The sequence below is a fragment of the Lactuca virosa genome, chromosome 7, assembly GCF_052849685.1.
Source record: "Lactuca virosa cultivar CGN04683 chromosome 7, Lactuca_virosa_CGN04683_v6, whole genome shotgun sequence".
Classification (NCBI taxonomy): domain Eukaryota; kingdom Viridiplantae; phylum Streptophyta; class Magnoliopsida; order Asterales; family Asteraceae; genus Lactuca; species Lactuca virosa.
In genome coordinates, this window is record NC_136432.1 from 173,621,129 (window position 1) to 173,638,522 (window position 17,394).

The window sequence follows — 17,394 nt, forward strand, 5'->3', positions numbered from 1 at the left end:
CACAAGCTTCCCATAGAATATAGCTTTAACATTAAAGTGTTCATGTTTGTATGCTTTTACAAACATGCCCTCGAAGTTTGATATGTTTGACTTATTCATGGCGCCTTTCAATTACTTGGATATAAGATATGTTTGACATATTAATGGCGCCTTTCAATTACTTGGATATAAGATAGAACGTTCCATGTACTTATAAACATTATATACCCTATTGGTCTATACGAAGGTTGGTTTGAGTATATTTTCGGTTTTTAGGTTATTCAGTCTGGTTGATCTGGTAATTATGTTTGATTGATCTGGTAATTATGTTTGAAAATGTAACTGACATTCATACCAAATTAAATTTTGGATACTTGGGTATCGTGTTTGGTCGGTTATTTATACATATACCTTGATAGGATTACATAACATAGTTAAGAAAAAAAAGCAACAACCGTACCACTATGCCAAAGAAAAGCTCTTAACATCATGTACTTCAAGTTGAACACCCATTATATCAATGAACTTTAAACAATCTCCCAACAATAGCAATGAACATTGTTTAGCACTCTCATGCAGCGACGGAGATAATAAGAGGGTTGTCGTATGTTGTGTCACCCCTAATCTTTTTTCAAAGTTTAGTCATATTAGAGCGATCGGTATGGGCCAAAACGAGAAACGACGAGGGTGACGTGGCCGTTCTCGACGCCGTCGTAACGGGGGGGAACACCCCCCCCCATCTCGTTGCATCTCGTCGTCCGATTCTCGTTGCCATGGAAACGAAGTATAACGCAAAAAAAAAAATACGTTGTGACTTTAGACCGTTTGAAAACGGTCAAATTCAAATCAAAAAAAAAAATTTACCTTTTTACCTATATATACATATACTCATTTTATTTCAAATTTTTTTAAACCTTTCTCTCATTCTCTCTATATCTTATACACATATTTTCTTAAAATTTCAAAAAATGGAGCAAAACCCAAACACCCCCCCCCCCCCCTCCATCATCAAACCCAAACACAACCTCGCCTCTCGGATTTGCGGGGTATGAAAATTATTTCAACCTTTTATCGTCTCAAGGTTCACTACAAATCCATACCAAGGCGCTGCTTTCAATACCGCTTCACCGCCACTGCAATTTCCCAACTCACCTTACCTTCAACAAAATCAATTTGGTCAAAACCCAAATTTACAACAAAATATTTTCTCTACTTTTGGTTCGATGCAACAAACAACCAACCAACCATCGCCTACAACACAACCATCAGTTCAAGTGGAAGCGGGATGTAGTAAGAAAGGGAAAGGGAAAGGAAAATCGAAAGGGAAATCAATAGCGGTAGAAACAGAAAATGCAAACGTTCCACAATGGTGGATACCGGAGGAGGAATACGCTTTGACGGCGGCTTGGTGTGCTACTTCAAAAAACGAACTTCGCGGAAATGGAATGAAAAAAGAAGCTTATTGGGGGGCGGTGCTCGACAAGTTTCACGCTATTTTAAAGAAAAATCCGTATCGCAACAATGACATGTTGAGCAGCAAATGGGGTATGATAACTAAGCGGTGCAGCAAATTCAACGGTATTTACAACCGGCTTGAGGCGCAACAACAAAGCGGAACCAACGACTTCGATTTGTTCAAATCTGCTAAGGAACAATATCGGGTTGAAATGGGTCATGTTTTCGACTTTGAAAAATCATGAGAATTGTTGCGAGCGGATCCAAAGTGGAATAAAACGCCTACATCGTCGAAGGTTCAATCCAAAAGGTCTCGCAATTCTAGCTCGGTCGACGTGTCGGACGCACGGACTAACATCGACCTAAACGCCGCCGACGATGAGATCCCGGATGATATCCAAGAGATATCCCCACCACGACGACCGCCCGGACGCGACAAAGCGAGGCGCGCTGCACGACATGCGGAGGAGGTGGAGACGAGAGCAAAAGATGCGGCGAAAATGAGAGCGAAATTCGACGAGCACAATTTATTAATAAAAGAAAAAAATGAGTTGAAACGTCGTCATTTGGAGTTCCTGGAAAGGCAGGCACGGGAGAAGCAGGAGCAAAAAGAGAGGGAACTAACGACACATCAGTTGTCAATTCTTCGGACGAGCGAGAAGGGTTTGGCGCCTGCTGATCTAGCGGTGCTACAAGCGATGAAGGAACAAATTAGGAAGAAATATTTGGGTTAATTATGATTGTTATGTGGTTTTAGTAGTAATCTAAATGATATTTTAGTTATAATATTAGGTTGAAAATTATGTTTTTTTTAATTGTAATCGTAATTTTAGATTTTAAATATTATGTCTTTTTTTTTTGTTTTTAAAATTTTATTTTTTTATAAAAAATATATTCATGTTAGGGATTAAAAAAATGCAAAAAGAAAAAAAAAACGAAAAAGTAAAAAAAAAACCAATTTCGGAAAAAAAATAAAAAATAAAACATATTTATTTTCAAAAAGTTGATGTTACATCTTGTTGCTCATTTCCCCACTTGGTGTTATAACACCACTTGCTAATGTGACATGTGAGGTGGCACAACTTGATGTTGCACCTTGTTGCCCACACCTAATAATAAAATGAGTCCATGAGTAACCTTTCAATGCATAAGTTAATTATATATACTATCAATTCCTAAAACCTTGGCTACAATAAAGTTCTTTCTCTTTCTTATTTGGCCACTGAAGTCTTCTTCTTTCTTATTTTGCCGCGCACTGAAGTCTTCTTCTTCTTTCTTATTTTGCCCCTTTCTTATTTTGCCGCGCACTGAAGTCTTCTTCTTTCTTATTTTGCCCCTGTAACTTGTGCTTTGGCTGATGCTTATGTTCTCTTCCTCCAAGTCGGTTGCCGCGATTCTCCACCCATACGGTTCGTTTCTCTTTCTTTATTTCTTTCCCGTTTGTTCTTTACTCTTCGTTCTTCTTTGCTTTTCAATTTTGCTTCCTGAGATGCTATGTTCACCTGACTGTAACGGCTATTTGATTTTGCCTTCTTCTTCTTCGCACCAATTGTCCGTCTCCTTCCAGCTTTTTCCCTCTAATCCCTATTCGTCTTCTTCTCCCAAAAATCTATTTGTGTCTTAGAGTCCCAGAGAGAGAGAGAGAGAGAGAGAGAGAGAGAGAGAGAGAGAGAGAGAGACAAAGAGCCGGCGACCTAAAATCATTGACTACGATCAGGTTCTAACTATGGTAAAGTAAGAAGAAGTAGAGAACATCGACCTCCGATGCTTCTTCTGATCAAGAGTTCATCAGCTTGGGTTCTTCCACCACCGATTTATGTTCCTCAGCTACCCACCAGTCGCTGAATTTTTATTCTGAGCCCTAAGTTTTTTTCTTTTCTTTTTTACTTTGGAATCACATAGGACCAATTTCCGGTGATTGATATTCGTTAGCATCGGTGTTCTGTTGGGTTTATGCGACAGAGATGATCAGGGCGACGGCAACCAAAAAACTTTCAATAACATGAAGAAACCAGCATAGCTTATGTTCCTCAGTTTATCTTTTGTAAATAGTGAATTTCACAAACTTTTAATTGCTTATCTGAGAATATCATTGAATTGCTATTTAATTTCTCTTTTAAAAAACTAGGGTTAGGTAGATGTGGCCAGAGTCCCCCTATGTTGTTGTGTGGTGACGGGAACAAAAAAATAGGACATGGTTGTGGTGCTGAACACCGAAGAGAATTGTAAGGTCTCCATGTCAGGTCAAGATTCCTACAGGCATGTTTCTGGTGAGGTTTTATTAATGTCTATGATTTTCCATTTACTCACTGAAAAGAAAGATGAAGGAGGTGTCTATTAACTTTGATATCTTTGATTTTTTTTTCCAGACATAAAATAGCCCCATTAATGTTGGGATGCAGGAGAGAGGGTATGAAAGATGTAAACAAACAGGTAATGGTACAATTATGTTAACATATACCATTGTTTTATGTACCTGTGTAGCTTTCAACAATAGATATTAGGAAATTGTTTGTGGATTTGGAATTGGGAAATATTAGGAAATTGGAAATTATTGAATGAAGCCAGGTCACCACTAACCAGTCTTATTATCTTGTATAAACGGATAGTTGACATCATATCCCCTCTTAAACACATTATATAACCTGGTGTTTTGTTCAAATGTTTGAAGAATCTTGCACTAACTTCAGATGTGTACATCAGTTTTAGCATAAAACAATAAACTAAACACTTTACTTTTTTCAAAGGTTGACCCCACCTGACTGTGTATGTTGAAAAGCATGTGTTCTGTTTTGATGTTCTTTTTTCAATATTGTTTTTTACGTTTGGAATGCCATGTTTAATAGGATTTGAATAAGTTTGAGGCGATGCCCACCAAGTACTCGATTTAAGCGAAGGTGAGTTTCATTTTAATTTTCTTTTTTACTTTTTATTCAATAACCTCAAAATTATATTCATATAACTTAGGTTTGGGGTTTTTGTAGACCTATGTCGAGCACTAAAAGAAATGGATGTTATTGTTTTTATTAAAACTATGATTCTGTGAATTAGGCTTTATTTTTGAAAGAATATTAGTGTTTCTTTTATAATTTCAGGTTTGGATACATTTTATATAAAAAGTTTGATGAAAATTAATTATTTTTCCTGTGTTCTTACAGGCATATCATCTCCTGTCATCTGAATACATGACATGGAACGTTCATTACCTTTCATGCTAGGACGTGCACAAACCTGGTAAATCTTTTGCTTCAGGCTTATGACGAATGCCTCTCCCACATTCGTCATAAACCAGTTAAATTTGTCCACATTTTTTAACTGTTACAATGACTTTTCAATTCACAAGGTAATTAATTTGTCCATATTTTGTTTTGAAGTTTTGATTCATTACTTTTAACAAAATCGTTAGGTAGGAAATATTCTATAAATTGCAAAAAATAGTAATGTAATATATGCAAATGTAGTTTACTTTTTATTTTTTACCCACAGTACATTCTAATAATAAAGGGTTAAACTAAAAAAACTTATATTTTCTTTTTTTTTCCAGATTAAACCTTTATTTATTGTCTGAAATTGTCAAATGTGAGGGTTTTTTTGAGAAAAACTAAAAAAGTTGACGGTTTATTCGGAAGCATTAAGAAGGTTGAAGGTTTTTTTTTGGATAAAAATACGAAGTTGAGGTTTTTTTCGGGAAAAAAAAAATAGAAGGTCTTTTTGAGACAAAAAATAAATTTGAAGTTCAATCTTTTTTAAAGATTAACCCGTTAATAAAAAATAACATTATGTAACAAATAAAATACATTGCGTATATCGATAGCAAAGTTTAAGTATGTTACTATAATGGATACAAAGACAATCAAGCTTTTTAAATACCACTTTAAAAGACAATCAATGGATTTTTATGCTTAGAAAATTTAACCCGGTTACCCTTTGATTTTTATACGAAATAAGGCAAATTCTAATCTATTTTGTATGATCGAATGAGATCACATAGGAATGGAATGGAATGGAATGAACACCTGAAAATGTTTTTTGTCATTTAAAATATATACTATATATTCCAAATAGTAAAAGAAAAACTTATTTCTCACTTTGGAAAATTGTTTGCATTTATATAAATGTTAAATTATGTAAGATCTTAGATTATAGCTATTATGGAGAAAATATTTTTTTTAATTTCTGGAAAATAACAAAAAAGTGGAAAGCCTCCTGGGTCAAAGGGGGAGCTTCTGCGCCTCTCTCCAAGAGAGACGATCCGGTATCAGCGCATATTAGCTTAGCTGCGCTTAATAGGCTGGTTTGCCTTTTGTTGGCAGCTAACCATCATGTTTTCGAATTTGTTTATTTTTTTATTGCATATAAGACACCATGATACATGTATAAGTAAGTACACCATCTTTTTGTTATGATGGAATCAAAAAAGGAATGGAATTGTTCATTCCATTTTGAAAAGATGACATTTTTTTTAAAAATCTTTACAGAGGGTGTTGCGGATGCTGTTTTGGGGTCGTGTGCAAATGCAGGTAATACAAAATGTTGTCTGGATAAATGATGTTTAAAAAATTTAACTCGAGAAAAAAACAAAAAAAAGTAACTTTGGGAAACGAATTTGATCTTTGAAGGCTTTGAAGGCTGCTAATTATATTGAACAGATTTGATCTTTCTTGCGAGGTTAGTTTTTCTTAACTTTTTTGCCTGCTAATGTTTATCTATTTCTCAAATTCCTAACATACCCTTCAGACAAATAGAAGTTTCTTCCTGACCCCTTCACCTCCGCCTCCCCTACGCCTTTCAACAGTCGGGGATCTCTGGTAATTTGTATAGAATAATTTATTAATATAATAGTTTTTAACTATTATCTATTATTGAAGGTTGTGTAATTGGTTTAGGTTTGCCAAATTGAAGACAATGGAAGTGCTACTTGGTTTTTACAAGACCTTGCTAGAGAACAAGGCGCAGAGGGCAATATCGTAATTTCCTTTGGGGAAGTATTGATCAAATATCTTAAATACATGTTATTTATGTTAAAAAGAAAACTAAATCTTTTGTTTTTATTTATCCGATCCAGGTGACTGAGAAGTCAGCAATGTTAGAGGCTCCTGTACTCCAATTCAGAAACTTGCCGGCTGTCATAACAACTACTACTGTATTTATCTCTTAATAAGCCTATATATTCATAACTAATAACAAATATAAAATTATTCAGTTTTTTTGTTTGATGGATTTTATTATTTCCATGGGAGGATAGAAAGAATTCAATTCCATCCTTGTGTAAGTTTTTTTCTTTTGTCATCTGTTTTTTTTTAACAGAGACTTACAAATGACCATCATCGTTATATTTTATAGCATTAATTTTAGCATTACGTGAAGGCTTATATCATTTTTTTAAACTTTACTCCCTCCCGGAGAGAGGGTATAAAAATTTACTTTTCTACCCCTTTCTTACAAGTCTGAGTCGCAACTAAATTTACTTTTCTGACTACTTCAAGATGGAACATATGAGAAAAGTGATACAACAAAGGGTCCTAAATCTCGGGATAAGATAAATGTTTACTGCTGCATGATCTATCTTTGTAATTGTACACTGACTGATAAGTAATTTGTTGGATAATTTGGTATGGCTCTTGATACTTTAATCATGTTTCTTTTATATCATACGGATTTACCACATGTCTCGCAATGGGGGATACTGATATTGACAAAGCAGAGATTTTGTTGAAGGTTGCTGATATTTTGAAATTAGATAATGTTGACAATGTTCAGGTAATTCTCTTCAAGGATAAATTGGTCTTTTTAGGCTCTCTTTGTTTGTTACAGTGGACAAGATACAACATGTTGGACTGCATGAAAAGGTGGGACAGGTAGTGGTTTCTGTTGGATTTGTCCACAAAGAAATGTTTTTGCTTTTTTGATATCTGTTGTGTGATTTTTTCACCTTTTTGGTCCTGAGACTCACTCCCATCTATTTTCTGTCGTTAAATCAATGTAAATTTACCATTTTACCCTCCATTATATATTTTACTTTGTAATTATAAATTAGGGATAATAGCAGGAAATAGCAAAATATTTTATTCTTTTTACTAATATAGACAATGTATTTTCTGTAGAAAGCACATTGCCCATATTGGTAACGAGAGTAAAGTATGCTGCTATTATTGGCAACTTACCCTGTTAACATTTAAAGCATTTAGGCAAACTCGATCCAACCCGGCGCCAACGGCGCAGCTAATTCCTACTAGTTAATATTAAGCCCCTCCCAATTATTAAAAAAAAACAATTATTATATATAGAAAACAATGAGGGTAAGAGAAATATCACCAAAATTGAGTCCCACCTCTAACATAAATCCCACCGCGCCCACCCTATTTATTTTATTTTAATTGGCAATTGATTAATACTATTTATGTTACTTCGTCAATAGCTATTGATTATACCCTCATTTTATAATGAATAACTTTATTTGTGTCGTATTCGTGTTGTGTCATTTTTTCATGAATAACTTTATTTATGTTACTTCGTCAATAGCTATTGCGTTTCATGAATAACTTTATTTATATCCTTCATTCCATCCTTCAGAGAGACAGAGCTAAGTCGGAGACATATCATAATAGTTGGCGCCATCCGGACGTGCACCCAGTACGACACAACCCGATAAACAACAATACGTGTTTATGATGGTAAACACAACTTACACCGTCACAAAACGACAGCACCTGCCCCGCCAGAGAAACGCTGTCAGCCAGCAGACTTGGCCGCCTGACGCCAAGCATTGGGCCGAACAGCGCTGTCAAGGAATTTGCGACGAGTGTAGGGTGCCCGTTGTTTACCTTTCTAGTCAACAAAAAGCTGACATCAGAAAAACAACAATGGCAGGACGGATGCTTACGATCAACAAACCATGCAAGAAACGTGAGCGACATGAGGCAAACCACAACGTCAAAGCGCTGACCCGACAAATCAACAACATCAACTTATATATATATATATATATATATATATATATATATATATATATATATATATATATATATATATATATATATATAGAGAGAGAGAGAGAGAGAGAGAGAGAGAGCTAGGTTCAAATGTTTAAAGTAATTATTGTGTTATTGTATGAATCAATGTGGGCCAATCAATTTTTAAAAAATATTAAATAATTAATAATTTGTTTAAGGGGTATAATAGTAAACTTGAACAATTTTATTTTTAGTAAATATTGAAAACATTTAATATCCCTTTAAATTAGGAATTTAGTTTAAAACCCTAGGGTTAAATGATCGACCTTGATGCATGAATCCAGTGCTCAAATGATCGACCATGCCACCAGCAGGTCACCGACTCAACAAGTGTCTCCTACTTCAATCAAGATCACCAGCAGCTCATCCCTCCCGATTTTTACCCCTCCACTAATCGACGACTTATTGGTGTCGTTTGTAGCCCCCCTGTCGCAACAAGGCAACGACGCAGACCCCTACCCCCATCATCATCGCTTTATCGAAGAGCCCCAAGCCTCCTCCCCTATGTGGATTCAGCGACTCCCGTTCTACGTTTTTTGTTTCTGGGTTTGGGTCTTAGATTGTATCCATAGCCCTCCTATTTCCATTGGCGATGCAACCAAGGATGTAGATATTCAAATCCTCTGATTGCTAAAAATTTCGATACCTCAACTTCTCAAATCCTCTGATTGCTAAAAATTCTGATACCTCAACTTCTCAAATCCTCTGATTGTTAAAAATTTCGATCCGCGTGCGTGTGGATGGGCGTATGGAATGAATGTATTTGATTTGGAGGAATGGAGGAAGCAAAACATCAGCCAGGTTTATCACTCGTGGCAAAATCTGGTAAGTGTTTGATTGATTCATCAATTGCAATAATAAGTAAATAATATATATATATATATATATATATATATATATATATATATATATATATATATATATATATATATGATGTGATTGAAGTTGTAGTAACATTTGGTTGGGTGAAGAACAATGAGAGGTAGCTGTGGAAGTTGGGGACGCTGCCACCTGGCTTGATAACATTTTGCCCTAACTTTCACTCATATTAGAGTCGTTGATGGAGTGGCAGTCGGATCTGATGATTCTCATGCAATTTGAATCGAATTGGATAAGCTCACCTCAAAGATCCAATCACTTGGTTTGTCTTCTACCTTCACTTCCTCTGAATTATCGTAATTTACTTCATGACAAACAACAACAATGACATATAGAAACTTAGAAAAAAGACTGAGTTCTACTTGGTTGGAGCTGTAAATGTTAAGCCTTAATACTCATATTAGTTAGCATAGAAAGACTAGACATTTAGAATCTTGAAATTTCATATCAAATTTACTTCTTCTTATATGATAAAAATCAATTTGTTTCTGTAGATGATTCAATGGATGATATTGGTGAGATTCCAATTCTATTGGAATGGAATCACGAATTCCAGTTCTGTTGGAATGGAATCATGAATTCTAATTCTGTTGGAATGGAGTATGGATATTTTCTCACTAATTTATGCATGTTCTACAATTCTTGGGTATTGGTTTTGGTGCAATTCACAAGTCCACATATTTTCCCAGAGGAATTTAGTTTTTTATTTTTCATTTGCTAATGCATTATTGGAATCTAAACTACAATTTAGTTTTGTTTTCACAGAAGTTGATGCTTGAAGAACGGACCACAAAGTTGAAAGTGATTCTAAGCAACATTATTCTTTTAGATTGTATTAGTATCGTTGTTAGATTTTGATGTTTTCTTTCTCGTTTTGAAAGTTTTTTTAGTTTTATTCTTTAACAATAAATGTAATTCTTAACAATTGTTACCCGTATTCTATAAGAAATAATGTATTTTTTGTTTTTTATTCTTCAATTGATTGTTCAAGAATTTGTTATTCTACAAGAAGTTTCTAAAGTCATGATCAATAAATAGGTTCAAGAATATTTTTATTATTTATGGTTCAAGAATATTTTTATTTTTGAATATACTCATAAACATATTCTGTCAGGATGTCCGAATTTAAAGAATTATAATTCGTAAAATCGGATTTTTAAAATTAATAGAATCTATGATTCCTTAAAAAATGCAATTTTCCTTTATTAAATCTATATTAATTGACTAAAATACCCTTGTAATTAATTTAAATGATATTTTTCAATTATATTTAATTCAATAATATATATTAATCACTTTCTTAAAATAAGTAAAATTGATTGGCCCACATTTATGCATACAATAACACAATAATTACTTTGAATAGAATAACCTAAGCCTATATATATATATATATATATATATATATATATATATATATATATATATATATATAGGTAATATATAGAAAATTTTATTCAATTGTTGTATTATCTCTATGACAATCTCATTTCGAGTTATTCTAACTATTAATTCTACAAAGTTTGAAATTTTTGTTAAAATAATACTCGCATTTAATAATAATCAAGTTAATCAAATTCATGCTTGAAATATTTAAATAACTTTTGTTCTTTTATTATTCATCATGTCTGATTCAAAGATACAAGCTAATCGTCATTATTATTGTAATCAATTAAAAGCTTTACAAGTTCTAATCAGTAATCATAAGTTTATAAGCAAAGATAGAAAACAGTTTTATAAACTAATGTATGATTTTTATCATCAAAAAATATCTGAAACTACTAGTTAATTTGTTCCGCAAAGAATGGTATCAGAGCCTAGGTTCTATTTTTGATAGTTATGTATGATATTTCTGTTTGTTATTTGGTTAATTTTTGTTTGAAGAATTTTAAGAAAATTATGAGTTTTGTTAAGAATGATACAGAGACCAGACCAGTGATTGGTTGGATTAGCGTAAGACGTGCAAGTATGGTAAGTCGCGGAGCCGGACCACAATCATCGTTGGGCCGATGCCCTCTCTGTTCATCCTAAATAGAACAAGTAAGTTTTCTTATAAAATCTTTAAACTAAAATTAATCAAATATGAGTAGATTTTCACGCATATTATCTAAAAAATATGATACTGGTAAAAATATCATGAATAAAGAACAAGATTATGATGATAACCATATAAACTCTATTGAAGAAACTATTGATAATATAGAACAAAATTTAAATGATTGGACTATACCTAAAACAAATATAAATACAATTTATAGAATAGGGACTTTTGATTATTTTCAAAGTTACTCAATTAAAATGACTGAACAAACCCTATCCATTGGTCAAGACCAACAAAATATAAATTTGTTATCATCAAGATCTATTTTTGAACATAGACAAAAATATAAATTTCTTCATTTAGGTCTTGTTCAAATTGCTATCAAACCTCTTTTTAGAATTGGTGTTGATGCTCCTGTTCTCTTAATATTAAGAGATAAAAGACATACAGATTTTCAAAATTCTATTTTAGCTATGACAGAAACAAATATCGCAAATGGACCAATTTATTTTAATTGTTATCCAAATTTTTCTGTAGGATTATTTGACAAAAATATTTTAGACACTTTGGTTTTAACTGTTGAAACAAAGAATTTAGAATTTAAAAATAACTCTAAACCTTTAGCAATCATTTATCGTGTTTGTTATAAAACCATGACAACTACTTTAGAACCAAAAACCCGTTTGTCAAGTCCAAGAAATGAAACAATTATTTACGAAGCAAATACTAATCATACAAAAGTTCATATGCCTAAACGACTTAAATGGTCAGAAATTACTCAATCATGTAATTGGAATTTACAAAATGTTATTGAACCAAAATCTTTAGATTCTTCAAAACAAATTTCAAATATAATTGAGCATAATGATGGCTCAGTTGATATAAATTTTTCTTCTATAAATTTTTCATCATCTAGATTTTCTACTAATTCTATTCCTGAAATTGGTACTTCTAAATCTTCGTTTTCAAAATCAAAGTCTTTAAATTTAAAAACTGTTGACTATTCTAGTTCTATTCCTAAACCTCTTTATCAAGAAGATCAAACTAGTGATACAAGTTTACCAAGTCCTACTAAATCTGATTTTATTAATGAACTTCAAAATTATAGACAACAATTATGAGTAATAAAGTTCAAATAAATTGTAATTCTTTAAACAGAAATAGAGTTACTGCTATTAAAAGATTAAGAAATTCAATAAAAATATTTAAAAAACTCTTACAAGAAAAGGTATTAGAATTAAAAAATATAAATTTAATAATTAATGATAAGGAACTATTAGAATTAGAACAAGAAATTAATAACATAAAAGCAGTATTAAAAACCTTTAATATACATCTTGATAATTATTTAACAAATTTATCTAAATATACGTGTTAATGAGTTCTAAAAGACAGATTAGTTGTTGTAATAATAATACTTTTTGGAATAATTTATTAAAGACTAGATGACAAATTATTGCAAGCGTTTCTAAAGAAATAAATAGAATTAAACAACTTAAAGAAGACGAAGAAATTAAATTATCTAATATTGAAAAGGACACATATAATTATAATATTCAAAAGGAGATAATATATTGTTTATCAAAAATGATTAAAAATAAATATATTGTTATTAGTGCTCAACTTAGTATTATTAAAAATATATCTTTCAGAATAAATCAATCAACTTGTTAAAATGAATATTAATATAGATATTTCTAAAATACCTTCATATGTTAATTTTGATTATTTAAAAGAAGAAGAATATTATAAAGATTATAATAATACAAAAAGAATTTGGCATGAAGAAAACTTTTCATATTATATAAGATTTTTACATTTTGGTCTTTGGGAAGATTATGTTTTATCAAATCAAATTCACTCTCCGTTTTTTCAATGGTTCGAATTGATTTATGTTCCTAAACATAATATAGATTATCCTTTTAAAATGCAAACTGTTTTTCCTGTTTCTTCAAAAACATACAAGGATGTTATTACTAATCAAGAAATTATTTCTGAATATCCGCCAAAAAAGGAAATCATTATTGATAATAATTTTATTGCAACTCCTTTAGTTAAAGTTCCGAGTCAGATAACAAATGAAAAATGTTTTCAAAATATTATTTATCAAAATAATTATTCGAATGAAACTCTTTTAACTATTTCAGATCAACTAAGTAGGATTGAAGAAAATACTATAAATTTACAGTTATCAAAAGAAAATAAAATTGAAACAAAAAAATTTTATAATAATATAGCAAGCTCTAGTAATGTCAGCTTTATTCCTCATCAAATAAATGGAAATTTTAATCTTGGAAATAAAGATTTAATTGATGAATTAGAAAAAAGACTTACTAATTTTCGTATTTCAAAAAACGTATCTATAAATATGTTAAAAACAAATAATGACTCTTTTGACGAATCTGACGAAAGTAATAATGAAAGTGAATTAAATTTAGACAATCTTACTCAACAATTCATAAATGATAATGATGATATAAATCAGCTTACAAATGATTTTTCAAGATTAAATAAGATTAATTCTTTTGGTAATAATCCAAAACCAACTATTAAAAATTATTGGAATAGACCTTCTCTTCCTGATGTTCAAATTGAAGAAAGAGCTTTTCAATATGATCGTTCAGCTTACGATGGTACCTCTGTTTACGAATGGAATATCGATGGTAACTCTGAACATCAAATTCTTAATATTGTTCAAGAAATGACCATGGCAGCTAATGCTTACAAGTCTCACAATAATACTCAACTTCAAATTGTTAATATTATTATTTCTGGGTTTACTGGTACTCTTAAAGGTTGGTGGGATTTCTATATTACACCAGAAGAAAAGAATTTTATAATAACTGCCAAGAAAACCGTTATAAAACAAGAAAATAATTTACCTATTCAAACTCAAGAAGATGATATGGTTAATACTTTAATTTTTGCTATAATCAAAAACTTTGTAGGAGATCCTACTACTTTTCAAGAAAGAACTTCTGAAATTCTAATGAACTTACATTGTAGAAAATTAACTGATTTCAGATGGTACAAAGATAATTATCTCGTTAAAGTTTTTTCAAGACCTGATTGTAAAGAATCTTATTGGAAAGAACGTTTTATTGCTGGACTTCCAAAACTTTTTGCCGAAAGAATTAGACAAAAATTAAGAGAAAATTTTAATAATACAATTCCTTATCAAAACCTAACTTATGGAGATTTAATTAATTATATTAATAAGGAAGGATTAGCTATTTGTGCTGACCTTAGATTTAAAGAAAAACTTAAAAATGATAGAATTAATAGTAAAAATGAATTAGGAAATTTTTGTCAACAATATGGTTATCAACCATTAACAGGTCCGTCTACTTCAAAAACCAAAAAATATAATAAAAAGTCTTCAAAATATTTCAAGAAAAAGAAATATAATAAAACAGAAAATTATAAGAATTATAAGAAAAATAAATTTTCAACATCAAAAACCCTTATAAACAATCTAATAAAAAATCTAAAAGAAAATCAAAAGACATTATTATTTGCCATAAATGTGGTCGTAATGGTCATAATGCTAATAATTGTTATGCAAAAACAAAAATTAATGAATTAAATATTTCGGAAGAATTAAAAGAACAAATTAGAAAAATTATGTTAAATTCTGATTCCAATTCTGATTCTAGTTTTTCCGATTTTCAAGAAAATGATTTAAACATTTTAGAGCAAAATAGTTCAAGTTCGGAAGATTCTGATACATGTGAATGTGTTGGAAAATGTAATTGTAATTATTCAATTAATGTCCTTACAAACAATGACAAAGATCTTTTAAAAAATTTAGATTCCATTAAAGATAAAAATATCCAAGAACTGTTAATAAAACAAATGCTTAACAAGAATGAAAATTCTGTTTCAGATAATACAAAATTTTTTAATTTAAAGGACATATATGAAAGATTTTCTGAAACAAAACCCATTTCCATGCAAGAACTTCAAGAAGAATTAAAATCAGTTAAACAAGACATAAAAGAAATTAAAGGCAAAATTATAACTCTTGAAAAGGGAAAAAATATTATTAATTCTCAAAATAATGATAATAAAGATGAAAAGGTTATCGAAAGAATTATAAATGATCAAATTTCTCAAAAATGGAATACTCAAATAACTTTAGTAAAGGATAATTTTAAAATGGATATTACTGCTCTAATTGATAGTGGTGCTGATATGAACTGTATACAAGAAGGTATATTTCCCACTCAATTTTATGAAAAAACTTCTTCTAGGCTTACTGGAGCTAAAGGAACCAGTTTAAAAATAAATTATAAAGTTTCCGATGTTCATATTTGTAACAATCAAGATTATTGTTATAAAACTCATTTAATTTTAGTAAAAAATCTTACTTCTCCTTTAATTTTAGGAACACCTTTTATTACTAAATTATATCCTTTTATGGTTCAAGATGATGGAATTATTACTAAAGTTTTTGGAAAAGAAATTATGTTTAAATTTTATGAACCTCCGTCTTATTCAACTATTAATATTCTTAATTATAAAACAAAACAAGCAAATTACCTTATCAATGAAATTAATGATTTTCGTATACATAATCAATTACAAGATAAGTATATTCAAGACAAAATTATAGCTTTAAAACAAAAGTTTGAAAATAATGTTTGCTCAAATATTCCAAACGCCTTTTGGAACAGAAAACAACATATTGTCAAATTACCTTATATTAAAACTTTTAATGAAAAAGATATTCCTTCAAAATCAAGAGCTATTCATATGAATAATGAATTAGAAGCTCATTGTAAAAAAGAAATTCAAGATTTATTGGACAAAAAATTAATTAGACCTTCTAAATCTCCTTGGTCTTGTTCAGCTTTCTATGTTATGAATGCTGCTGAATTAGAAAGAGGATCACCAAGATTAGTTATCAATTATAAACCTTTAAATAAAGTTTTAGATTGGATTAGATATCCTATTCCTAATAAAAGAGATTTATTGAAAAAACTTTATGATTCAAAAATATTTTCAAAATTCGATATGAAATCTGGTTTTTGGCAAATTCAAATTCATGAAGAAGATAAATACAAAACAAGTTTTAATGTTCCTTTTGGACATTATGAGTGGAACGTTATGCCCTTTGGTTTAAAGAATGCTCCTTCTGAATTTCAAAACGTTATGAATGATATTATCATTCCTATAAATAGTTTTTCAATTGTTTATATTGATGATGTTCTTATTTTTTCAAAATCTATTGATCAACATTTCAAACATTTAAATCAGTTTTATGATTTAATTTATAAAAATGGCTTAGCTGTTTCAGTTAAGAAAATGCATTTATTTCAAAATGAAATTAGATTTTTAGGACATAACATTGTTAATAATACTATTAAACCTATTATAAGAAGTTTAGAATTTTCTAATAAATTTCCTGATGAAATTATAGATAAAAAACAACTTCAACGGTTTCTAGGATGTTTAAATTATATTCATGATTTTTTCAAAGATTTAGGAACTCTTTGCAAACCTCTTTATAATAGATTAAAAAACAATCCAGAACCTTGGACTCAAGAACATACTAATATTGTTAAACTTATAAAACAAAAAATTCATTCTTTACCTTGTTTAAATTTACCACATCCTCATGCTAATATCATAGTCGAAACTGATGCTAGTGATATTGGATTTGGAGGTATTTTAAAACAAAAATTATCAAATTCCTCTGAAGAACAATTGGTTCGTTTTTATTCAGGTGCTTGGAATAATACTCAAAAGAATTATTCAACTGTTAAAAAGGAGATTTTAAGTATTGTTTTATGTATTACTAAATTTGAAGATGATTTATTTATGAAAAAGTTTTTATTAAGAATTGATTGTCAATCTGCAAAATCAATTTTAGAAAAGGATGTTAAAAATATTATTTCTAAACAAATTTTTGCTAGATGGCAAGCATTGTTGGGCAATTTTGATTTCGATATTGAATTTATAAAAGGAGAAAACAATTCATTACCAGATTTTCTTTCTCGTGAATTTTTGCAGGGAAAATGAGTT

General features: G+C 30.4%; 1 long non-coding RNA gene across 4 annotated transcripts; it reads left to right on the forward strand.

The window, feature by feature from the left end:
• Positions 1 to 2,662: 2,662 nt before the first annotated feature.
• On the forward strand, positions 2,663 to 8,595 carry LOC145124150 (uncharacterized). Of its 4 annotated transcripts, XR_013715514.1 has the most exons (11): positions 2,850 to 3,478; positions 3,563 to 3,704; positions 3,804 to 3,867; positions 4,281 to 4,331; positions 4,593 to 4,668; positions 5,913 to 5,954; positions 6,054 to 6,102; positions 6,172 to 6,242; positions 6,321 to 6,419; positions 6,500 to 7,292; positions 8,008 to 8,595. It is a non-coding gene; the product is annotated as an uncharacterized LOC145124150 (long non-coding RNA). The 4 variants fall into 4 exon arrangements; XR_013715512.1 differs by lacking the exon at positions 2,850 to 3,478 and adding an exon at positions 2,663 to 2,843 and having other exon boundaries at positions 6,321 to 7,292; XR_013715511.1 differs by having other exon boundaries at positions 6,321 to 7,292.
• Positions 8,596 to 17,394: the final 8,799 nt, after the last annotated feature.